We start from the raw sequence: 19,697 nt of genomic DNA, 5'->3' as shown, positions 1-19,697 counted from the left end.
TGCCCGTTAGTTAACCTAGATAGTCCAATTGCCCATTAGGGGCGTACATAGTCCATGTGCCTGCTAGGAAACTTAGATAGTCCAAGTGCCCGCTATTTAACCTACATAGTCAAATTTCCCGCTAGTTAACCTAAGTAGTACCAATGTCTGATAGGGATCCTACATAGTCCAAGTGCCCGCTAGGTTACCTAGACAGTCCTAGTGCCCGCTAGTTAACCTACATAGTCCAAGTGCCCGATAGGGAACCTACATAATCGAAGTGCCCGATAGGGAACTTACATAATCCAAGTGCCCGCTAGGGAACCTACACAGTCCAAGTGCCCGCTAGGCAACCTACATAGTCCAAGTGCCCGTTAGTTAACCTAGATAGTCAAAGTGCCTGCTAGTTAACCTAGATAGTCCAAGTGCCCGCTAGGTAACCTACATAGTCCAAGTTCCCGCTTGGTAAACTTAATAGTCCAAATGCCCGCTAGGGAAACTACATAGTCCAAGTGCCCGCTAGTTAACCTAGATACTCCAAGTGCATGCTAGTAAACCTACATAATCCATGGGCCAGCTAGTTAACCTACATAGTGCAAGGGCCCGCTAGTTAACCTAGATCGTGCAAGTGTCCGCTAGTTAACCTACATAGTCCACGTGTCCGCTAGGTAACCGAGATAGTCCAAGTGCCCGCTAGGGATCCTTCATAATCCAAGTGCCTGCTAGGTAACCTAGATAGTCCAAGTGCCCGATAGTTAACCTAGATAGTCCTAGTTCCCTTTAGTAAACCTAGATAGTCCAAGTGCCCGCTAGTTAACCTAGATAGTCCGGGTTCCCATTAGTTAACCTAGATAGCCCAAGTGCCCACTAGGGTACGTACAAAGTCCAAGTGGCCGCTAGTTAACCTACATAGTACAAGGTCCACTAGTTAGCCTAGATAGTCCAAGTGCCCGCTAGTTAACCTACATAGTACAAGGGCCCGCTAGTTGACCTAGATAGTCCAAGTTCCCGCTAGTTAACCTAGATAGTCAAAGTGCCCGCTAGTTTACCTAAGTAGTACAAATGCCTGATAGGCATCCTACATAGTCCAAGTGCCCGCTAGTTAACCTACATAATCCAAGTCCCCGCTAGGTAACCTAGACAGTCCAAGTGACCATTATGTTACCTACCTAGTCCAAGTGCCCGCTGGGTAACCTAGATAGTCCAAGTGCCCGCTAGTTAACCTACATACTCCAAGTGCCTGCTAGGTAAACTACATAGTCCAAGTGCCCACTAGGTAACCTAGATAGCCCAATTGCCCGCTAGTTAACCTAGACAGTCCAAGTACCCGATAGGGAACCTACATAGTCCACGTGCCCGCTGGGAACCTACATAGTCCAAGTGCTCGCTAGGGAACCTACATAGTCCAAGTGCCCGTTAGTTAACCTAGATAGTCAAAGTGCCTGCTAGGTAACCTAAATAATCCAAGTGCCTGCTAGGGAACCTACATAGTCCAAGTGCCTGCTAGGTAACCTAGATACTCCAATTGCCCGTTAGCTAACCTACATAGTCGAAGTGTCCGCTAGTTACCCTACATAGTCCAAGTGCCCGTTCGTTAACCTAGATAGTCCAAGTGCCCGCTAGGTAACCTAAGTAGTCCAAATGTCCGATAGGGATCCTACATAGTCCAAGTGCCCGCTGGTAATCTACATAGTCCAAGTGCCCGTTCGTTAACCTAGATAGGCCAAGTGCCCGCTAGGTAACCTAGACAGTCCAAGTGCCCGCTAGGTTACCTACATAGTCCAAGTGCACGTTCGTTAACCTAGATAGTCCAAGTGCCCGCTGGTAACCTACATAGTCCAAGGGCCCGCTAGGTAACCTTGATAGTCCAAGTGCCTTCTAGTTAACCTACATAGTCCAAGTGCCCGCTAGGTAACCTACATAGTCCAAGTGCCCACTAGGTAACCTAAATAATCCAAATGGCCGCTAGGGAAACTACATAGTCCAAGTGCCCGCTAGTTAACCTAGATAGTCCAAGTGCCCGCTAGTTAACCTATATAGTCCAAGTGCTTTCTAGTTAACCTACATAGTCCAAGTGCCCGCTAGTTAACCTAGATAGTCCAAGTGCCCGCTAGTAAACCTAGATAGTCAAAGGGCCCGCTAGTTAATCTAGATAGTCCAAGTGCCCGCTAGTTAACCTAGATAATCCAAGTGCCCGCGAGTTAACCTAGATAGTCCAAGGACCCGCTAGTTAATATAGATAGTACAAGTGCCCGCTAGTTAACCTAGAAAGTCCAAGTGCCTCCTAGGTAACTTAAATAGTCCAAGTGCCCGCTAGGGAACCTACATAGTCCAAGTGCCCGCAAGGTAACCTAGATAGTCCAAATGCCCGTTAGCTAACCTAGATAGTCGAAGTGTCCGCTAGTTAACCTACATAGTCCAAGTGCCCGTTCATTAATCTAGATAGGCCAACTGCCCGCTAGGTAACCTAGACAGTCCAAGTGTCTGCTAGGTTACCTACATAGTCCAAGTGCACGTTCGTTAACCTAGAAAGTCCTAGTGCCTGCTGGTAACCTACATTGTCCAAGGGCCCGCTAGGTAACCTTGATAGTCCAAGTGCTTTCTAGTTAACCTACATAGTCCAAGTGCCCGCTAGGTAACCTACATAGTCCAAGTGCCCACTAGGTAACCTATATAATCCAAATGCCCGCTAGGGAAACTACATAGTCCAAGTGCCCGTTAGTTAACCTAGATAGTCCAAATTCCCACTAGGGGACGTACATAGTCCAAGTGCCCGCTAGGTAACATAGATAGTCCAAGTGCGCGCTAGTTAACCTACATAGTCTAAGGGCCCGCTAGTTAACCTACATAGTACATGGGCCCGCTAGTGGACCTAGATAATCCAAGTGCCCGCTAGTTAACCTAGATCGTCCAAGTGCCCGCTAGTTAACTAAGTAGTCCAAATGTCCGATAGGGATCCTACATAGTCCAGATGCCCGCTAGGTACCCTGCATAGTCCAAGTGCCCGTTCGTTAACCTAGATAGTCAAAGTGCCCGCTAGGTAACCTAGACAGTCCAAGTGCCCGCTAGGATACCTACATAGTCCACGTGCCCGTTCATTAACCTAGATAGTCCAAGTGCCTGCTAGGTTACCTAGACAGTCCAAGTGCCCGCTAGTTAACCTACATAGTACAAGTGCCCGATAGGGAACCTACATAGTCCAAGTGCCCGCTAGGCAACCTACATATTCCAAGTGCCAATTAGTTAACCTAGATAGTCCAAGTGCCCACTAGAGGACGTACATAGTCCAAGTGCCCGCTAGGTAACCTACATAGTCCAAGTTCCCGATGGTAACCTAAATAGTCCAAATGCCCGCTAGGGAAACTACATAGTCCAAGTGCCTGCTAGTTAACCTAGATAGTCCAAGTGCCTGTTAGTAAACCTACATAATCCATGGGCCCGCTAGTTAACCTACATAGTACAAGTGCCCGCTAGGGAAGGTACATAGTTCAAGGGCCCGCAAGGCAACCTACATAGTCCAAGTGCCCGTTAGTTAACCTAGATAGTCAAAGTGCCTGCTAGGTAACCTAGATAGTCCAAGTGCATGCTAGTTAACCTAGATAGTCCAAGTGCCCGCTTGTTAACCTAGATATTCCAAGTGCCCGCTAGTTAACCTAGATAGTCCAAGTGCCCGCTAGGTAACTTACATATTACAAGTGTCCGCTAGTTAACCTAGATCGTCCAATTGTCCGCTAGTTAACCTAGATAGTCCAAGTGTTCGCTAGTTAACCTAGATAGACCAAGTGCCCGCTAGGGAACCTACCTAGTCCAAGTGCCCGATAGGGAACCTACATAGTCCAAGTGCCCGCTAGTTAACATAGATAGTCCAAGTACCCGCTAGGAAACGTACATAGTCCAAGTGCCCGCTAGTTAACGTACATAGTCCAAGTGCCCGCTAGGTAATGTAGATAGTCCAAGTGCCCGCTAGGGAACGTACATAGTCCCAGTGCCCGCTAGGTAACCTAGATAGTCCAAGTGCCCGCTATTTAACCTACATAGTCCAAGTGACTGCTAGGTAACCTAGATAGTCCAAGTGCCCAGTAGTTAACCTACATAGTCAAAGTTCCCCCTAGGTAACCTAGATCGTCCAAGTGCCCGCTAGTTAACCTACATAGTCAATGGGCCCACTAGTTAACCTACATAGTGCAAGAGCCCGCTAGCTAACCTAGATAATCCAAGTGCCCGCTAGTTAACCTATATCGTCCAAGTGCCCGCTAGTTAACCTAGATCGTCCAAGTGCCCGCTAGTTAACCTACATAGTCAATGGGCCCGCTAGTTAACCTACATAGTGTAAGAGCCCGCTAGTTAACCTAGATCGTACAAGTGTCCGCTAGTTAACCTACATAGTCCACGTGCCAGTTAGCTAACCTAGATAGTCCAAGGGCCCGCTAGTTGACCTACATAGTCCAAGTGCCCGCTAGGGAACCTTCATAGTCCAAGTGCCACCTAGGTAACCTAGGTAGTCCAAGTGCCCGCTAGTTAACCTAGATAGTCCTAGTGCCCGTTACTTAACCTAGATAGTCCAAGTGCCCACTAGGGGATGTACTTAGTCCATGAGCCTGTTAGCTAATCTAGATAGTCCAAGTGCCCGCTAGTTAACAATGATCATCCAAGTGCTCGCTAGTTAACCTAGATAGCCCAAGTGCCCTCTAGTTAACCTATATCGTCCAAGTGCCCGCTAGTTAACCTACATAGTCCAAGGGCCCGCTAGTTAACCTACATAGTCCAAGGTCCGCTAGTTAAGCTAGATAGTCCAAGTGCTCGCTAGTTAACCTACATAGTACAAGGGGCCACTAGTTGACCTAGATAGTCCAAATGTCCTCTAGTTAACCTACATAGTCCAAGTGCCCGCTAGTTAACCTATATACCAAGTGCCCGTTTCGTAACCTAGATATTCCAAGGGCACGCTAGTTAACCTATATCTTCCAAGTGCCCGCTAGGCAACCTAGATAGTCCAAGTGCTCGCTAAGGAACCTACATAGTCCAAGTGCACGCTAGTTAACCTAGATAGTCCAAGTGCCCGCTAGTTAACCTAGATAGTCCAAGTGCCTGCTAGGTAACCTACATAGTGCAAGTGTCCGCTAGTTACCCTACATATTCCAAGTGCCCGCTAGGTAACCTAGATACTGCAAGTGCCCGCTAGTTAACCTAGATAGTTCAAGTACCCGCTAGGTAACCTAGATCGTCCAAGGGCCCCCTAGTTAGCCTACATAGAAAGTGCCCGGTAGTTAATCTAGATAGTCCAAGGGCCCGCTAGTTAACGTAGATAGTCCAAGTGCCGCTAGTTAATCTACATAGTTCAAGGGCCCGCTAGTTAACCTACATAGTCCAAGTACCCGCTAAGAAACCTAGATAGTCCAAGTGCACGCTAGTTAACCTAGATAGTCCAAGTGCCCTCTAGTTAACCTAGATCGTCCAAGTGCCCGCTAAGAAACCTAGATAGTCCAAGTGCCCGTTTCCTAACCTAGATAGTCCAATTGCCCGCTATGCAACATACATTGTCCAAGTGCCCGTTCGTTAACCTAGAATTCCAAGTTCCCGCTAGGTAACCTAGACTCTCCAAGTGCCCGCTAGGTTACCTACATAGTCCAAATGCCCGTTCGGTAACCTAGATACTGCAAGGGCCCGCTAGTTAACCGACATAGTCAAAGTGCCCGGTAGTTAACTTACATAGTTCAAGTGTCCGTAGGGAACATACATAGTCCAAGTGCCCGCTAGGGAACATACAGAGTCCAAGTGCCCGCTAGGGAACCTACATAGTCCAAGTGCCGGCTAAGGAATCTGCATAGTCCAAGGGCCCGCTAGTTAATGTAGATAGTCCAAGTGCCGCTAGTTAATCTACATAGTTCAAGGGCCCGCTAGTTAACCTACATAGTCCAAGTATCCGCTAGTTAACCTAGATCGTCCAAGTGTCCGCTAATTACCCTACATAGTACAAGTGACCACTAGGGAACCTAGATAGTCCAAGTGCCCGCTCTGGAACCTACATAGTCCAAAGCCTGCTAGGGAACCTACATAGTCCAAGTGCCCGCTCTGGAACATACCTAGTCCAAGTGCCCGCTAGGGAATCTACATATTCCAAGGGCCCACTAGTTAACGTAGATAGTCCAAGTGCCGCTAGTTAACCTACATAGTCCAAGTACCCGCTTGTTAACCTAGATTGTCCAAGTGGCCGCTAGGTAACCTACATAGTCCAAGGGCCCGCTAGTTAACCTACATAATCCTAGGGCCCGCTAGTTAACCTACATCGTCCAAGGGCCCGCTAGTTAACCTAGATAGTCCAAGTGCATGATAGTTAACCTACATAGTCCAAGTGCCCGCTAGGTAACCTAGACAGTTCAAGTGACCACTAGGTTACCTACATAGACCAAGTGCCCGTTCGTTAACCTACATAGTCCAAGTGCCCGCTAGGTAACCAATATATTCCAAATGCCCGCTAAGGGCCCTAATTGTCCAAATGCCCGCTAGTAACCTAGATAGTCCAAGTGCTCGCTAGTTAACCTAGATAGTCCAAATGCCCGCTAGTTAACCTAGATAGACCAAGTGCCCCCTAGGGAACCTACATAGTCCAAGTGCCCGTTAGGTAACCTAGATAGTCCAAATGCCCGCTAGGGAACCCACATAGTCCAAGTGCCCGCTAGGGAACTTACATAGTCCAAGGGCCTGCTAGGGAACATACATAGTCCAAGGGCCCGTTAGTTAACCTAGATAGTCCCAGTGCCCGCTAGGTAACCTAGATAGTCCAACAGCCCGGTAGGTAACCTACATACTCCAAGTACCCGCTAGGTAACGTAGATAGTTCAAGTGCCAGCTAGGTAACCTAGATAGTCCAAGTGCCCGCTAGGTAACCTACAAAGTCTAAGTGCCCGCTAGGTAATCTATATAGTACATATGACCGTTAGGTAGCCTACACAGTCCAAATTCCCGCTAGGTAACCTAGGTAATCCAAGGGCCACTAAGTAACCTACATAGCCTAGTGCCCCCTAGTTAACCTACATTATCCAAGTTCCCGATAGGGAACCTACATAGTCCAAGTGCCCGCTAGGTAACCTACATAGTCCAAATGCCCTCTAGTTAACCTACATAGTCCAAGTGTACCCGAGGGAACCTACATAATCCAAGTGCCCGCTAGGGAACCTACATAGTCCAAATGCCCGTTAGGTAACTTAGATAGTCTAAATGCCCGCCAGGAAACCCACATAGTCCAAATGCCCACTAGGTATCCTACATAGTCCAAGTGCCTTCTAGTTAACCTAGATCCTCCAAGTACCCGCTAGTTAACCTAGATTGTCCAAGTGCCCGCTAGTTAACCTACATAGTCCAAGGGCCCACTAGTTAACCTAGATAGTCCAAGTGTCCTCTAGTTAACCTACAAGTCCAAGTGCCCGCTAGTTAACCTATATACCAAGTGCCCGCTACGTAACCTAGATAGTCCAAGGGCACGCTAATTAACCTACTTAGTCCAAGTGCCCGCTAGGCACCCTAGATAGTCCAAGTGCCCGCTAAGGAACCTACATAGTCCAAGTGCACGCGAGTTAACCTAGATATTCCAATTGCCCGCTAGTTAACCTAGATAGTCCAAGTGCCCGCTACGTAACCTAGATAGTCCAAGTGCCCGCTACGTAACCTAGATAGTCCAAGTGCCCGCTAGCGAACGTACATAGTCCCAGTGCCCGCTAGGTAACCTAGATAGTGCAAGTGCCCGCTAGTTAACCTAGATAGTCCGGGTTCCCATTAGTTAACCTAGATAGTCCAAGTGCCCACTAGGGGACGTACAAAGTCCAAGTGGCCGCTAGTTAACCTACATACTACAAGGTCCACTAGTTAGCCTAGATAGTCCAAGTGCCCGTTAGTTAACCTACATAGTACAAGGGCCCGCTAGTTGACCTAGATAGTCCAAGTTCCCGCTAGTTAACCTAGATAGTCAAAGTGCCCGCTAGTTAACCTAAGTAGTACAAATGCCTGATAGGCATCCTACATAGTCCAAGTGCCCGCTAGTTAACCTACATAATCCAAGTCCCCGCTAGGTAACCTAGACAGTCCAAGTGACCATTATGTTACCTACATAGTCCAAGTGCCCGCTGGGTAACCTAGATAGTCCAAGTGCCCGCTAGTTAACCTACATACTCCAAGTGCCTGCTAGGTAAACTACATAGTCCAAGTGCCCACTAGGTAACCTAGATAGCCCAATTGCCCGCTAGTTAACCTAGACAGTCCAAGGACCCGATAGGGAACCTACATAGTCCACGTGCCCGCTGGGAACCTACATAGTCCAAGTGCTCGCTAGGGAACCTACATAGTCCAAGTGCCCGTTAGTTAACCTAGATAGTCAAAGTGCCTGCTAGGTAACCTAAATAATCCAAGTGCCTGCTAGGGAACCTACATAGTCCAAGTGCCTGCTAGGTAACCTAGATAGTCCAATTGCTCGTTAGCTAACCTACATAGTCGAAGTGTCCGCTAGTTACCCTACATAGTCCAAGTGCCCGTTCGTTAACCTAGATAGTCCAAGTGCCCGCTAGGTAACCTAAGTAGTCCAAATGTCCGATAGGGATCCTACATAGTCCAAGTGCCCGCTGGTAATCTACATAGTCCAAGTGCCCGTTCGTTAACCTAGATAGGCCAAGTGCCCGCTAGGTAACCTAGACAGTCCAAGTGCCCGCTATGTTACCTACATAGTCCAAGTGCACGTTCGTTAACCTAGATAGTCCAAGTGCCCGCTGGTAACCTACATAGTCCAAGGGCCCGCTAGGTAACCTTGATAGTCCAAGTGCCTTCTAGTTAACCTACATAGTCCAAGTGCCCGCTAGGTAACCTACATAGTCCAAGTGCCCACTAGGTAACCTAAATAATCCAAATGGCCGCTAGGGAAACTACATAGTCCAAGTGCCCGCTAGTTAACCTAGATAGTCCAAGTGCCCGCTAGTTAACCTAGATAGTCCAAGTGCCTTCTAGTTAACCTACATAGTCCAAGTGCCCGCTAGTTAACCTAGATAGTCCAAGTGCCCGCTAGTAAACCTAGATAGTCCAAGGGCCCGCTAGTTAATCTAGATAGTCCAAGTGCCCGCTAGTTAATCTAGATAGTACAAGTGCCCGCGAGTTAACCTAGAAAGTCCAAGTGCCTCCTAGGTAACTTAAATAGTCCAAGTGCCCGCTAGGGAACCTACATAGTCCAAGTGCCCGCTAGGCAACCTACATATTCCAAGTGCCAATTAGTTAACCTAGATAGTCCAAGTGCCCACTAGAGGACGTACATAGTCCAAGTGCCCGCTAGGTAACCTACATAGTCCAAGTTCCCGATGGTAACCTAAATAGTCCAAATGCCCGCTAGGGAAACTACATAGTCCAAGTGCCTGCTAGTTAACCTAGATAGTCCAAGTGCCTGTTAGTAAACCTACATAATCCATGGGCCCGCTAGTTAACCTACATAGTCCAAGTACCCGCTTGTTAACCTAGATTGTCCAAGTGGCCGCTAGGTAACCTACATAGTCCAAGGGCCCGCTAGTTAACCTACATAATCCTAGGGCCCGCTAGTTAACCTACATCGTCCAAGGGCCCGCTAGTTAACCTAGATAGTCCAAGTGCATGATAGTTAACCTACATAGTCCAAGTGCCCGCTAGGTAACCTAGACAGTTCAAGTGACCACTAGGTTACCTACATAGACCAAGTGCCCGTTCGTTAACCTACATAGTCCAAGTGCCCGCTAGGTAACCAATATATTCCAAATGCCCGCTAAGGGCCCTAATTGTCCAAATGCCCGCTAGTAACCTAGATAGTCCAAGTGCTCGCTAGTTAACCTAGATAGTCCAAATGCCCGCTAGTTAACCTAGATAGACCAAGTGCCCCCTAGGGAACCTACATAGTCCAAGTGCCCGTTAGGTAACCTAGATAGTCCAAATGCCCGCTAGGGAACCCACATAGTCCAAGTGCCCGCTAGGGAACTTACATAGTCCAAGGGCCTGCTAGGGAACATACATAGTCCAAGGGCCCGTTAGTTAACCTAGATAGTCCCAGTGCCCGCTAGGTAACCTAGATAGTCCAACAGCCCGGTAGGTAACCTACATACTCCAAGTACCCGCTAGGTAACGTAGATAGTTCAAGTGCCAGCTAGGTAACCTAGATAGTCCAAGTGCCCGCTAGGTAACCTACAAAGTCTAAGTGCCCGCTAGGTAATCTATATAGTACAAATGACCGTTAGGTAGCCTACACAGTCCAAATTCCCGCTAGGTAACCTAGGTAATCCAAGGGCCACTAAGTAACCTACATAGCCTAGTGCCCCTTAGTTAACCTACATTATCCAAGTTCCCGATAGGGAACCTACATAGTCCAAGTGCCCGCTAGGTAACCTACATAGTCCAAATGCCCTCTAGTTAACCTACATAGTCCAAGTGCACCCGAGGGAACCTACATAATCCAAGTGCCCGCTAGGGAACCTACATAGTCCAAATGCCCGTTAGGTAACTTAGATAGTCTAAATGCCCGCCAGGAAACCCACATAGTCCAAATGCCCACTAGGTATCCTACATAGTCCAAGTGCCTTCTAGTTAACCTAGATCCTCCAAGTACCCGCTAGTTAACCTAGATTGTCCAAGTGCCCGCTAGTTAACCTACATAGTCCAAGGGCCCACTAGTTAACCTATATACCAAGTGCCCGCTACGTAACCTAGATAGTCCAAGGGCACGCTAATTAACCTACTTAGTCCAAGTGCCCGCTAGGCACCCTAGATAGTCCAAGTGCCCGCTAAGGAACCTACATAGTCCAAGTGCACGCGAGTTAACCTAGATATTCCAATTGCCCGCTAGTTAACCTAGATAGTCCAAGTGCCCGCTACGTAACCTAGATAGTCCAAGTGCCCGCTACGTAACCTAGATAGTCCAAGTGCCCGCTAGCGAACGTACATAGTCCCAGTGCCCGCTAGGTAACCTAGATAGTGCAAGTGCCCGCTAGTTAACGTAGATAGTCCGGGTTCCCATTAGTTAACCTAGATAGTCCAAGTGCCCACTAGGGGACGTACAAAGTCCAAGTGGCCGCTAGTTAACCTACATAGTACAAGGTCCACTAGTTAGCCTAGATAGTCCAAGTGCCCGCTAGTTAACCTACATAGTCCAAGTTCCCGCTATTTAACCTAGATAGTCAAAGTGCCCGCTAGTTAACCTAAGTAGTACAAATGCCTGATAGGCATCCTACATAGTCCAAGTGCCCGCTAGTTAACCTACATAATCCAAGTCCCCGCTAGGTAACCTAGACAGTCCAAGTGACCATTATGTTACCTACATAGTCCAAGTGCCCGCTGGGTAACCTAGATAGTCCAAGTGCCCGGTAGTTAACCTACATACTCCAAGTGCCTGCTAGGTAAACTACATAGTCCAAGTGCCCACTAGGTAACCTAGATAGCCCAATTGCCCGCTAGTTAACCTAGACAGTCCAAGTACCCGATAGGGAACCTACATAGTCCACGTGACCGCTGGGAACCTACATAGTCCAAGTGCTCGCTAGGGAACCTACATAGTCCAAGTGCCCGTTAGTTAACCTAGATAGTCAAAGTGCCTGCTAGGTAACCTAAATAATCCAAGTGCCTGCTAGGGAACCTACATAGTCCAAGTGCCTGCTAGGTAACCTAGATAGTCCAATTGCTCGTTAGCTAACCTACATAGTCGAAGTGTCCGCTAGTTACCCTACATAGTCCAAGTGCCCGTTCGTTAACCTAGATAGTCCAAGTGCCCGCTAGGTAACCTAAGTAGTCCAAATGTCCGATAGGGATCCTACATAGTCCAAGTGCCCGCTGGTAATCTACATAGTCCAAGTGCCCGTTCGTTAACCTAGATAGGCCAAGTGCCCGCTAGGTAACCTAGACAGTCCAAGTGCCCGCTAGGTTACCTATATAGTCCAAGTGTACGTTCGTTAACCTAGATAGTCCAAGTGCCCGCTGGTAACCTACATAGTCCAAGGGCCCGCTAGGTAACCTTGATAGTCCAAGTGCCTTCTAGTTAACCTACATAGTCCAAGTGCCCGCTAGGTAACCTACATAGTCCAAGTGCCCACTAGGTAACCTAAATAATCCAAATGGCCGCTAGGGAAACTACATAGTCCAAGTGCCCGCTAGTTAACCTAGATAGTCCAAGTGCCCGCTAGTTAACCTATATAGTCCAAGTGCCTTCTAGTTAACCTACATAGTCCAAGTGCCCGCTAGTTAACCTAGATAGTCCAAGTGCCCGCTAGTAAACCTAGATAGTCCAAGGGCCCGCTAGTTAATCTAGATAGTCCAAGTGCCCGCTAGTTAACCTAGATAATCCAAGTGCCCGCGAGTTAACCTAGATAGTCCAAGGGCCCGCTAGTTAATCTAGATAGTACAAGTGCCCGCTAGTTAACCTAGAAAGTCCAAGTGCCTCCTAGGTAACTTAAATAGTCCAAGTGCCCGCTAGGGAACCTACATAGTCCAAGTGCCCGCTAGGCAACCTACATATTCCAAGTGCCAATTAGTTAACATAGATAGTCCAAGTGCCCACTAGAGGACGTACATAGTCCAAGTGCCCGCTAGGTAACCTACATAGTCCAAGTTCCCGATGGTAACCTAAATAGTCCAAATGCCCGCTAGGGAAACTACATAGTCCAAGTGCCTGCTAGTTAACCTAGATAGTCCAAGTGCCTGTTCGTAAACCTACATAATCCATGGGCCCGCTAGTTAACCTACATAGTACAAGTGCCCGCTAGGGAAGGTACATAGTCCATGTGCCCGCTAGGTAACCTAGAGAGTGCAAGTGCCCGCTAGTTAACCTACATAGTCCAAGTGCCTGCTAGGTAACCTAGATAGTCCAAGGGTCTGATAGTTAACCTACATAGTCCAAGTGCCCGCTAGGTAACCTACATAGTGCAAGTGTCCGCTAGTTAACCTACATAGTCAAACTGCCCGCTAGTTAACCTAGATTGTCCAAGTGCCCGCTAGGTAACCTACATAGTACAAGTGTCCGCTAGTTAACCTAGATCGTCCAATTGTCCGCTAGTTAACCTACATAGTCCAATTGCCCGCTAGGTAACCTAGACAGTCCAAGTGCCCACTAGTTAACCTACATAGTCCAAGTGCCCGATAGGGAACCTACATAATCCAAGGGCCCGCTAGGCAACCTACATAGTCCAAGTGCCCGTTAGTTAACCTAGATAGTCAAAGTGCCTGCTAGGTAACCTAGATAGTCCAAGTGCACGCTAGTTAACCTAGATAGTCCTAGTGCCCGCTAGTTAACCTAGATATTCCAAGTGCCCGCTAGTTAACCTAGATAGTCCAAGTGCCCGCTAGGCAACCTACATATTACAAGTGTCCGCTAGTTAACCTAGATCGTCCAATTGTCCGCTAGTTAACCTAGATAGTCCAAGTGTTCGCTAGTTAACCTAGATAGACCAAGTGCCCGCTAGGGAACCTACATAGTCCAAGTGCCGGCTAGTTAACATAGATAGTCCAAGTACCCGCTAGGAAACGTACATAGTCCAAGTGCCCGCTAGTTAACGTATTAGTCCAAGTGCCCGCTAGGTAACGTAGATAGTCCAAGTGCCCGCTAGGGAACGTACATAGTCCCAGTGCCCGCTAGGTAACCTAGATAGTCCAAGTGCCCGCTATTTAACCTACATAGTCCAAGTGACTGCTAGGTAACCTAGATAGTCCAAGTGCCCTGTAGTTAACCTACATAGTCAAAGTTCCCCCTAGGTAACCTAGATCGTCCAAGTGCCCGCTAGTTAACCTACATAGTCAATGGGCCCACTAGTTAACCTACATAGTGCAAGAGCCCGCTAGCTAACCTAGATTATCCAAGTGCCCGCTAGTTAACCTATATCGTCCAAGTGCCCGCTAGTTAACCTAGATCGTCCAAGTGCCCGCTAGTTAACCTACATAGTCAATGGGCCCGCTAGTTAACCTACATAGTGCAAGAGCCCGCTAGTTAACCTAGATCGTACAAGTGTCCGCTAGTTAACCTACATAGTCCCCGTGCCAGTTAGCTAACCTAGATAGTCCAAGGGCCCGCTAGTTGACCTACATAGTCCAAGTGCCCGCTAGGGAACCTTCATAGTCCAAGTGCCACCTAGGTAACCTAGGTAGTCCAAGTGCCCGCTAGTTAACCTAGATAGTCCTAGTGCCCGTTACTTAACCTAGATAGTCCAAGTGCCTACTAGGGGATGTACTTAGTCCATGAGCCTGTTAGCTAATCTAGATAGTCCAAGTGCCCGCTAGTTAACAATGATCATCCAAGTGCTCGCTAGTTAACCTAGATAGCCCAAGTGCCCTCTAGTTAACCTATATCGTCCAAGTGCCCGCTAGTTAACCTACATAGTCCAAGGGCCCGCTAGTTAACCTACATAGTCCAAGGTCCGCTAGTTAAGCTAGATAGTCCAAGTGCTCGCTAGTTAACCTACATAGTACAAGGGCCCACTAGTTGACCTAGATAGTCCAAGTGTCCTCTAGTTAACCTACATAGTCCAAGTGCCCGCTAGTTAACCTATATACCAAGTGCCCTTTTCGTAACCTAGATATTCCAAGGGCACGCTAGTTAACCTATATCTTCCAAGTGCCCGCTAGGCAACGTAGATAGTCCAAGTGCTCGCTAAGGAACCTACATAGTCCAAGTGCACGCTAGTTAACCTAGATAGTCCAAGTGCCCGCTAGTTAACCTAGATAGTCCAAGTGCCTGCTAGGTAACCTACATAGTGCAAGTGTCCGCTAGTTACCCTACATATTCCAAGTGCCCGCTAGGTAACCTAGATACTGCAAGTGCCCGCTAGTTAACCTAGATAGTTCAAGTACCCGCTAGGTAACCTAGATCGTCCAAGGGCCCCCTAGTTAGCCTACATAGTAAGTGCCCGGTAGTTAATCTAGATAGTCGAAGGGCCCGCTAGTTAACGTAGATAGTCCAAGTGCCGCTAGTTAATCTACATAGTTCAAGGGCCCGCTAGTTAACCTATATAGTCTAAGTACCCGCTAAGAAACCTAGATAGTCCAAGTGCACGCTAGTCAACCTAGAGAGTCCATGTGCCCTCTAGTTAACCTAGATCTTCCAAGTGCCCGCTAAGAAACCTAGATAGTCCAAGTGCCCGTTACCTAACCTAGATAGTCCAATTGCTCGCTATGCAACATACATAGTCCAAATGCCCGTTCGGTAACCTAGATACAGCAAGGGCCCGCTAGTTAACCTACATAGTCAAAGTGCCCGGTAGTTAACTTACATAGTTCAAGTGTCCGTAGGGAACATACATAGTCCAAGTGCCCGCTAGGGAACATGCAGAGTCCAAGTGCCCGCTAGGGAACCTACATAGTCCAAGTGCCGGCTAAGGAATCTGCATAGTCCAAGGGCCCGCTAGTTAATGTAGATAGTCCAAGTGCCGCTAGTTAATCTACATAGTTCAAGGGCCCGCTAGTTAACCTACATAGTCCAAGTACCCGCTAGTTAACCTAGATCGTCCAAGTGTCCGCTAATTACCCTACATAGTACAAGTGACCACTAGGGAACCTAGATAGTCCAAGTGCCCGCTCTGGAACCTACATAGTCTAAGTGCCTGCTAGGGAACCTACATAGTCCAAGTGCCCGCTCTGGAACATACCTAGTCCAAGTGCCCGCTAGGGAATCTACATATTCCAAGGGCCCACTAGTTAACGTAGATAGTCCAAGTGCCGCTAGTTAACCTACATAGTCCAAGTACCCGCTTGTTAACCTAGATTGTCCACGTGGCCGCTAGGTAACCTACATAGTCCAAGGGCCCGCTAGTTAACCTACATAATCCTAGGGCCCGCTAGTTAACCTACATCGTCCAAGGGCCCGCTAGTTAACCTAGATAATCCAAGTGCATGATAGTTAACCTACATAGTCCAAGTGCCCGCTAGGTAACCTAGACAGTTCAAGTGACCACTAGGTTACCTACATAGACCAAGTGCCCGTTCGTTAACCTACATAGTCCAAGTGCCCGCTAGGTAACCAATATATTCCAAATGCCCGCTAAGGGCCCTAATTGTCCAAATGCCCGCTAGTAACCTAGATAGTCCAAGTGCTCGCTAGTTAACCTAGATAGTCCAAGTGCCCGCTAGTTAACATAGATAGACCAAGTGCCCCCTAGGGAACCTACATAGTCCAAGTGCCCGTTAGGTAGCCTAGATAGTCCAAATGCCCGCTAGGGAACCCACATAGTCCAAGTGCCCGCTAGGGTACTTACATAATCCAAGGGCCTGCTAGGGAACATACATAGTCCAAGGGCCCGTTAGTTAACCTAGATAGTCCCAGTGCCCGCTAGGTAACCTAGATAGTCCAACAGCCCGGTAGGTAACCTACATACTCCAAGTACCCGCTAGGTAACGTAGATAGTTCAAGTGCCAGCTAGGTAACCTAGATAGTCCAAGTGCCCGCTAGGTAACCTACAAAGTCTAAGTGCCCGCTAGGTAATCTATATAGTACAAATGACCGTTAGGTAGCCTACACAGTCCAAATTCCCGCTAGGTAACCTAGGTAATCCAAGGGCCACTAAGTAACCTACATAGCCTAGTGCCCCCTAGTTAACCTACATTATCCAAGTTCCCGATAGGGAACCTACATAGTCCAAGTGCCCGCTAGGTAACCTACATAGTCCAAATGCCCTCTAGTTAACCTACATAGTCCAAGTGCACCCGAGGGAACCTACATAATCCAAGTGCCCACTAGGGAACCTACATAGTCCAAATGCCCGTTAGGTAACTTAGATAGTCTAAATGCCCGCCAGGAAACCCACATAGTCCAAATGCCCACTAGGTATCCTACATAGTCCAAGTGCCCACTAGTTAACCTAGATCCTCCAAGTACCCGCTAGTTAATCTAGATTGTCCAAGTGCCCGCTAGTTAACCTACATAGTCCAAGGGCCCACTAGTTAACCTAGATAGTCCAAGTGTCCTCTAGTTAACCTACATAGTCCAAGTGCCCGCTAGTTAACCTATATACCAAGTGCCCGCTACGTAACCTAGATAGTCCAAGGGCACGCTAATTAACCTACTTAGTCCAAGTGCCCGCTAGGCACCCTAGATAGTCCAAGTGCCCGCTAAGGAACCTACATAGTCCAAGTGCACGAGAGTTAACCTAGATATTCCAATTGCCCGCTAGTTAACCTAGATAGTCCAAGTGCCCGCTACGTAACCTAGATAGTCCCAGTGCCCGCTAGGTAACCTAGATAGTGCAAGTGCCCGCTAGTTAACCTAGATAGTTCAAGTACCCGCTAGGTAACCTAAATCGTCCAATGGCCCCCTAATTAGCCTACATAGTCCAAGTGCCCGCTAGGTAACCTAGATAGTCCTTTTGACCATTCGGTAACCTAGATAGTCCAAGTGCCCTTTAGGGAACCTAGATAGTCCAAGGGCCCGCTAGTAAACCTACATAGTCCATGGGCCCTCTAGTTAACCTACATAGTGCAAGTGTACGCAAGTTAACCTACATATTCCAAGTGCCCGCTATTTAACCTACATAATCTAAGTGCCAGCTAGGTAACCTAGATAGTAAAAGTGCCCGCTAAGGAACCTAGATAGTCCAAGTGCCTGTTAGCTAACCTAGATAGTCCAAGTGGCGGCTAGGTAACCTACATATTCCAAGTGCCCGTTCATTAACCTAGATAATTCAAGTGCCCGCTAGGTAACCTAGACAGTCCAAGTGCCCGCTAGTTAACCTACATAGTCCAAGTGCCCGATAGGGAACCTACATAATCCAAGTGCCCGCTAGGCAACTTATAGTCCAAATGCCCTCTAGTGCACCTACATAGTCCAAGTGCACCCGAGGGAACCTACATAATCCAAGTGCCCGCTAGGGAACCTACATAGTCCAAGTGCCCGTTAGGTAACCTAGATAGTCTAAATGCTCGCCAGGAAACCCACATAGTCCAAGTGCCCGCTAGGGAATTTACATAGTCCAAGGGCCCTCTAGGGATCCGACATAGTCCCAGTGCCCGTTAGTTAACCTAGATAGTCCAAGTGCCCGCTTGGTAACCTAGATAGTCCAACATCCCGCTAGGTAACCTACATACTCCAAGAACCCACTAGGTAACGTAGATAGTTCATGTGCCAGCTAGGTAAACTAGATAGTCCAAGTGCCCGCTAGGTAACCTACAAAGTCTAAGTGCCCGCTAGGTTATCTATATAGTCCAAATGCCCGCTAGGGAATCTACATAGTCCAAGGGACCGCTAGTTAACGTAGATAGTCCAAGTGCCGCTAGTTAATCTACATTGTCCATGGGCCGGCTAGTTAACCTACATAGTCCAAGTACCCGCTAGTTAACCTGATCGTCCAATTGCCCGCTAGGTAACCTACATAGTCCAAGGGTCCGCTAGTTAACATACATAGTCCAAGGGCCCGCTAGGTAACCTACAAAATCTAAGTGCCCGCTAGGTTATCTATATAGTCCAAATGCCCGCTAGGGAACCTACATAGTCCAAGTGCCCGCTAGGTAACCTAGATAATCCAAGTGCCCGCTAGTTAACCTATATCGTCCAATTGTTCGCTAGTTAACCTAGATCGTGCAAGTGTCCGCTAGCTAACCTAAATAGTCCAAGTGCCAGTTAGCTAACCTAGATAGTCCAAAGGCCCGCTAGTTGACCTACATAGTCCAAGTGCCCGCTGGTTAACCTAGATAGTCCAAGTGCCCACGAGGTAACCTAAGTAGTCCAAATGTCCTATAGGGATCCTACATAGTCCAAGTGCCCGCTAGGTAACCTACATAGTCCAAGTGCCCGTTAGCTAACCTAGATAGTCCAAGTGCCCGCTAGTTAACATTGATCATCCAAGTGCCCGCTAGTTAATCTAGATAGTCCAAGTGCACGCTAGTTAACCTAGATAGTCCAAGTGCCCTCTAGTTAACCTAGATCGTCCAAGTGCCCGCTAGTTTACCTAGATAGTCCAAGTGCCCGCTAGGTAACCTAAGTAGTCCAAATGTCCGATAGGGATCCTACATAGTCCAAGTGCCCGCTAGGTAACCTACATAGTCCAAGTGACCGTTCGTTAACCTTGATAGTCCAAGTGCCCGCTAGGTAACCTAGACTGTCCAAGTGCCCGCTAGGTTACCTACATAGTCCAAGTGTCAGTTCGTAAACCAAGATAGTCCAAATGCCCGCTAGGAAACCTGCACAGTCCAAGGGCCCGCTAGGTAACCTAGATAGTCCAAGTGCTCGCTAGGTAACCTAGATAGTCCAAGTGCCCGCTATGTAACCTAGATAGTCAAAGTGCCCGTTAGGTAACCTAGATAGTCCAAGTGCCCGCTAGGTAACTTACATTGTCCAAGTTCCCGCTAGGTAACCTAGATACTCAAAGTGCCCATTACTTTACCTAGATAGTCCAAGTGCCCGCTAAGCAACCTACATAGTCCAAGTGCCCGTTCGTTAACCTAGACAGTCCAAGTGCCCGCTAGGTTACCTGCATATTCCAAGTGCCCGTTCGTTAACCTAGATAGTCCAAGTGCCCACCAGGTAACCTACATAGTCCAAGTGCCAGCTAGGTAACCTATATAGTCCAAGTGCCCGCTAGGTAACCTAGATTGTCCAAGTGCCTTCTAGTTAATCTACATTGTCCAAGGGCCCACTTGTTAACCTAGATAGTCCACGTGTCCTCTAGGCAGCCTACATAGTCCAAGTGCCCACTAGGTAACCTAGATTGTCCAAGTTCCCGCTCGGTAGCCTAGACAGTCCAAGTGCCCTTTAG

This window comes from Tenrec ecaudatus, chromosome X (genome assembly GCF_050624435.1).
Source record: "Tenrec ecaudatus isolate mTenEca1 chromosome X, mTenEca1.hap1, whole genome shotgun sequence".
In the NCBI taxonomy this organism is placed as follows: domain Eukaryota; kingdom Metazoa; phylum Chordata; class Mammalia; order Afrosoricida; family Tenrecidae; genus Tenrec; species Tenrec ecaudatus.
The sequence above is the reverse complement of the archived record's forward strand: the minus strand, read 5'-3'. Positions refer to the sequence as shown.